Here is a 6,249-nt window from a genome sequence, read left to right on the forward strand (position 1 = left end):
GGGGGGAAAGAAAAAAGAGCAGCTGGTGCAGCGGTCAAACACTTGGCTAGTCACCAAAGCCTCAGCATTTCAAACCCGCCCATTTGAACCTTTTCCCGTGGCTATCTGTTTCTGCACAGATTGACACCCTGGGGACCCCTGTCCCTAGGGTCACTGCAAGTCACAGTTGTCTTGACGGTTGAAGCTAGGATCCAGCGTGGTCTCTATGTATGTTCACATCAGAGGGGTGAATGTTACTCCGGGGGAGGGGCCCATCAGCCCTGCAGTGCATGGCAGCTTGCTCACCCCCACAAGGGCCAGGGCCCCAGGGAAACTGCCAGTTCTGGCAGGTCTGCCCCTGTTTGCTGGGCATCTTCCTGGTTTGGCCCAAGCCCCTCAACTCAGAATAAGGGCCCCAGAGGCTTTCCTGGGCATCCATGTTTAGGAAGGGTGTGAGGTGCATGTGCCTCAAGCCAGGTGCTTTCTCACTGCTGTGGTGCCTGCAAGAGCTGGGCCAGGAACAAGGAAGAGCGCAGAAGAATGGATGCATTTTATTTATGGTGCTGATGTAGAATAGTGAATTTGCTATGGACTGCCCGTGTGCACGCGAGTGACCATGCCTGTGCACGTGCTCTGCTCTCCCTAGGCCTGTCCACTCTGGGTTGCCCTGGCTAAGGGGGGAGGGACCTCTTTGTGCCTGTGCCCTGGTGCCCTGCTGGCCACTGATAGTGTCCACATTGCTGGTCCAACAGAGGCAGCAAAGCACGGGGGGAGGTGGCTGTTGGATAGGGCCTAGTGGATGTGGAGCTTAGAGCTCCACAGTCTGGCCCTTGGCCGTTGGAACTGATCACTCAAGAATTTCTACTGAGGCACAAGTGACCTGGTGTGTGCCGACAAAGCAAGCCTGTCTCCTTTCTTAGACTGGAAACAAGAGTCCCGGGGGGTCTAAAGGGGCTCCAGAATACACGCACACTCCTGTATGCACACGCAGCACCATTTACACAGGAAGCATTTGACTAAGCACGAGCTGCTTCTAAATGCACAGTGATTCCGAGTCCTCAGGGGCCTGTGATTGGCAGCATGTGCTGTGGACGGCAGAAACGGCAACAAGAAAGGGTCAAGCAGGGGACCCGTGGTGGTGATGGTGTGGGACAGGCACTTTCCTTCTGTTGTCCGGAGGGTCCCTGTGGTCAGGCAGGACTTGACACCTGACAACAACCACAACCAGAAGGACAAGCAAATCTGTCTTGGATGAGCACTCGTGAAGCCCAGCTGCTCCTTAGAGGCCTGAATGGAGAGACTTGGTCTCATGTACTGCGGACGTGCCCTCAGGAAGGACCTGGAGAGGGACCTCGTGCTTGGTCTGGAGAAGAGGAAGGCCCACAAGGAGCCGGATGGACGATGGCTCAAGCATGACAATGGCTGGCTGTTGTCGCGTGGCTCGGGACTGGACAAGGTTTCCTTCTGCTTCTGTTCTGGAGTGTTCCCCATGAGAACAGGTTTGGCTTTCTTTTTCTTTTATCGGCTTGCTTCAATGGCCAATGATGGCTTCTCACTCTTGAAGCTACCACCTGCCCCACAGGGCTTCCAAGGAAGCCGCTGCCACATCTTTCTCCCGCAGAGCAGCTGGTTGGCTAGCAGCCAAGCGCTTAACCACACCACGATGCCACCAGGGCCAGGGAACAGCTCCTGCCGGGCAGACCTGTGGAGTACCAGCCCCCACAATAGAATGGGTCCAAGGGGCGGTGGTGTAATTGCAGGGTAAAACTAAAGAGACATCAGACACGATAAAGCATGCACTTGCTCACCTCCCAGACAGCCATGATCTCAGCAGCCAAGTCTATGCAGAGAGAGCGAGTATATGTCTAACCAAGGCTTATATACACTTAAGGGGCATGCAAGCCCCCCTAATTATGGGTAACTACATGCGTAACAGAAAGGGATTGTACAATAGGCATATGTGTGAGCTAGGGGTGTACACACAATAGGAAGGGGAGGCACTAGGGGCGTAGATGTGACAAGATAGATGGAGTCTAGAGGCAAGATGGCAGCCTAATCTTGGTCGTCCCTGAGTTGCTTGACCTCAGTCTTTGGGCTCTCCTTCGGGGGAACAGTCCATTATCCGTATCAGAAGGGAGACTGCAGGGTCTGATCGCTCTGGATGGCTGAGAACCCGCGGGGAGACCACCTTTAGGCAGCTGGCCTGCAAGTGTAGGGTCATTGGCCATGTGTCAGCAAGCAGCACCTTAGGCTTGGCACATAATATGGGGGGACAGCTTGGGGAACAACATTCCTGCTCCCCACCCGGACCCACAGGAGTCCAGCAGGCCCAGAGTCCATTGATGTTAAGTCTGCACTGTGTTCTCTCGGACTGACTCAGGAAACCACTCCACAAAGGCCCCTCTCCCCCTGCCTCCAGAGGCCCCTGGTGCCACCTGCAGCCTGGGAGCCAGCTGTCCATGCCATGCTGGTCTCCAGGTCTGGTCCACCATGGGAGAGGTGAGATGGGTATCCAGGCAGCGATGGCAAGCCGACTGCCAGCTCCCCACAGGAGCCTGCAGCCTGAGAAATCGTAACCCCGCAAAGACTCGGTAAGATGACAGTGACCAGGTGGAGCTGGGAAATTACTGTGACTGGCTTCAGGCAGCTGGAGGCGGGGTGATGTGTGTGCATTTCTTCCGCAGTGTCGTGGCCAGGTGTCTTGTCTCCAGCGAGTCTGGGCTTCTGCTGGACACTGGATGACCTCAAAACTGTCAGGTGGCACACACGTCCTGGGGAAAGAACTGGAATGTGTGTTTATGGGCAGCGTTGAGATGAAGTAAGCCTTGAAATCTGTTTTACAAACCAACCTGCACATAAATTGTCCAAGTCACTGCTTGGAAATGCCATTCTACGTTGGGGAGCTGTCAGGGGTCCCTAATAAACAGCGAGCCTTCTTTAGTTTACTGGATATATAATCCTTTTCTTGGAAAATAATTATTTCTAAAGCAAGTGTGACAAAAATACTACCAATAAAAACCCAGCACAGGCAGCATAAACAACATTTATAGCCAGCATATACGGGGGGTTCTTCTGGGGAAAGGGGCTCCTTGCTAAGGAAGAAAGCACAGAAAATTGGCTGACTTGCCTTCTAGATCAAGTCCCTCAGGGTGGGGCAGGAAATATTCCCTCCCCCCCACCGCTGAGTCCCAGACTGGTTAGCAGGGAAGGAAGGCGCAGGTGGGCAGTTTGGCCCCACTGCCCCACACACTCCCTCAGCGTGGCCTGCTGGGAGGTGGCCTCTCTGCATCCCGCTATCCGGTACGAATACGCTGAGGAGCAGTGAGACGGAAGTCCCTAGAGGACTCTGTTGGGGCCTGAAAAGTCTGCTTCTCAGGTTCCCCCGGACTCTCCAGCCCAGGTGGGGTATCCCTGGGACAGGGAGGTACCAGGGAGGGTGATGATGGGATTCAGACCTGAATCCACCCAGACCAAATTCAAAAAACCAAACTCATTGCCACAGAGTGTATTCTGACCCAAGTGGCCCTCTCTGGTATAGTAGTTATACACGGGGCTGCTAACTACAAGGTCAGCAGTTCAAACCCACCAGCTGCTCCAAGGGAGAAAGATGAGGCTGCCTGCTCCCATAGAGTTATCTTGGAAACCCACAGGGGCAGTTCTGCTGGGTCAAGTCCCAGCAGGGGAATCAGACTGGTGGCAGCAGTTCCTGGACCTGTGCTCGGTGACCCCGATCACTGTGCTCGTCTAACTGCCACTGGGCAAGCTTTGTGCCCATGCAGAGGACACCCCAGCACCCCCGTGGCCCTAAAGCCCTTCCAGAGGGTGGGGGTCTAGGCCATGAGCTCCTGGCAGGAAGCTCCATATCAGCAAGTTCTCAGCTGAGATGAGGCTCATTTGTGCTTTTCTAGCAGATGGGGAGGATGTAATCTCAGCCTGAGAAATGTAAAACTGTGTCCTTCGGCACGGCTCCATGCTACTTAGAGCGGCACAGTTTCTTTGTGGGGGTTCCCTTCACTTGTAACTGTGAGCCCCCCGAGGAATTACATCCCCTGCGGTGGGAATTACTCTCCACTGATGCTGGGTGCAGACTAATTGGAAGCTAAGTCTCTCTCGAAGGAAGACACACGCTGGCCATTTGGCAGGAGTGGCAGCGCACGGGATGCCTGGTGGGAGCTCTCGTGGGGTAGTTACCCATTGAGCTTCGAATCGCAAGGTCAACTTTCCAAAACCACCACCTGCTCCAAGGGACCAAGACAAGGCTCTCTACTCCCCTCCAGAGTCACAGTCTCAGGGACAGATCTACTCTGCCTGTCCTCCAGGGTCACTGTGGCATTAAATGATTTCATGTCAGCTTGAATTGTAGGGGGTAGAGTCCAGACTTTCAATCAGGTCACAGCCTGATGGGACCTCCTGGTGGGCGTGACCTCATAAGGAGGGTCCTGGGACTCTCCTCCTGTCTTTCTGCCTTCACCTCCCTGTCAAGGCCACAGTGAGCCCTGGAGATGCATCCACCACCACTGGTTCAATCAGACTCCACCCACCAGCCTCTGATCTTCCTGCATTTGGCATCACTGCATGTGGCTGCGAGGCCACTAACTAGCACGGGGCATACGGACTTGAGCTGGCCTGGGCTGGGATGTGTCACAGCTACATTCGTACTTCTTGATGTAAAGCTCTCTCCTACACATCTGTGAGTGCCGCTGAGTTTGTGTCTTTCGTCGATCCAGCCTCACTCCGTCACCATGACTCAGAATTGATTTGATGACCTTGAGTTTGGGATGCCAGGAGCTGCCTGTGAAACACAGCCTCTCCCAGGCCCCCGGCTTCTCTCAGATTCTTGAGGTGAGCACTGACAAAGGCAGGGTCAGTGGGAACCTTCACGCAGGGCACCGGGCATCCCTCACAGCAAGTGTTGTGTCCTGGGGTGGCCCTGGAATCCACCGCCAGCCACTCAAAGAGTTCTCTGTTTGGAGGGCAGCGCTCGGTACGTAGTAGACACTCGGTGAAGTTAGCTGTCATCACCCTGTAGAATAATTACACCTCAGACACCCACCCACCAGCTTTATCCCACAGCCAGTGGGGCACACGCGGGAGCTCCTGAAGCCCCCTTCCTCAGGCCAGACCAGGACTCCCACCCACTCCCCAGAACCTGGTCCCCATGCCCCAGTCGCTGGAAAATCCAATGGTCTCAGTCTTGTTCTGCAGCTCTGGGTTGACAATGGTAGTCAGAATATATAATTTGCCGTGCTACCTGCTGGTTGGATCTTTTCCCCCCATAACTTTTCCCCAAGGAGCCTTGGTGAAGCAGTGGGTTATGTGTTGTGCTGCTAACCACGAGGTTAGTAGTTCGAACCCACCAGTTACTCCAGGGAAGAATGTTGAGGCTATGTGTGTAACTCTACAGAATTTACAGCCTTGGAAACTGGCAGGGGCAGTTCTACTCTGTCCTGGGAAGCCACTGTGAGTTGCAATTGCCTTGTGAGTTTTTATCACATTCTTCCACATCATAAACTTTTAGGACTTCTACTTCTGTTTTTCAGTAAAACTGTATTTGGAGCTCATTTTAGACCTAATGAGCAGTTGGGAGAGAGCAGCCAGGGCATGAGTACTCCTTTTGCAGTCTCCCCAGTGGTGGTTTGCAAGGTATTGATTCATCCACTTCTTTTACTGAGATGTCCCTGGTTCTGCTGTGCGCGCGCACACATGCGCGTGCTGCGTTCACAGTCCTATCACTGTGTAGGCTAAGGGGGGCTCCACAGCCAGGATCCTTAATGTTTCTTTCCACTCTTCAGCTGCATTGTAAATCATGCCGTGGGTTGTTTTCAGTAGCGTGTTTCTCAGGTCGAGGCAAACCTGCGGTGTGGCTCCACAAGGCCCGTTTTCATCAATGGCGGCGCTCTCACTTAGAAAACAGCGGGAGGGAGCCACCTCAGGTACTTGATATTTCCCTCTGGAAGGAAGTAAAGGTAACTTTATTGTTATTTTAGAGCATCCAGTACACCCCCAGATTAACATCTCCACATGTCATCAATATCCAAATCACCGATGCGACAATTTACACCCTTTGTACTAAATCTTTGAATCAGTTGGCTCCGTCTGACACACAGGAACCCTGCGGGGCCGAGTAGAATCGGTGCAGGGGGGTTGCCATGGCTGTAGGCTGAAAATCTCCAGTGCTGACCGTGGTTAGCAGCCCAGCACGCAACCAGCACGCCTCCAACATCATGTTCTTAAATTCGGGCTAGTTACATACCAAGCGCCCAGCCGACC

The sequence above is a fragment of the Tenrec ecaudatus genome, chromosome 16, assembly GCF_050624435.1.
Source record: "Tenrec ecaudatus isolate mTenEca1 chromosome 16, mTenEca1.hap1, whole genome shotgun sequence".
Lineage (NCBI taxonomy): Eukaryota > Metazoa > Chordata > Mammalia > Afrosoricida > Tenrecidae > Tenrec > Tenrec ecaudatus.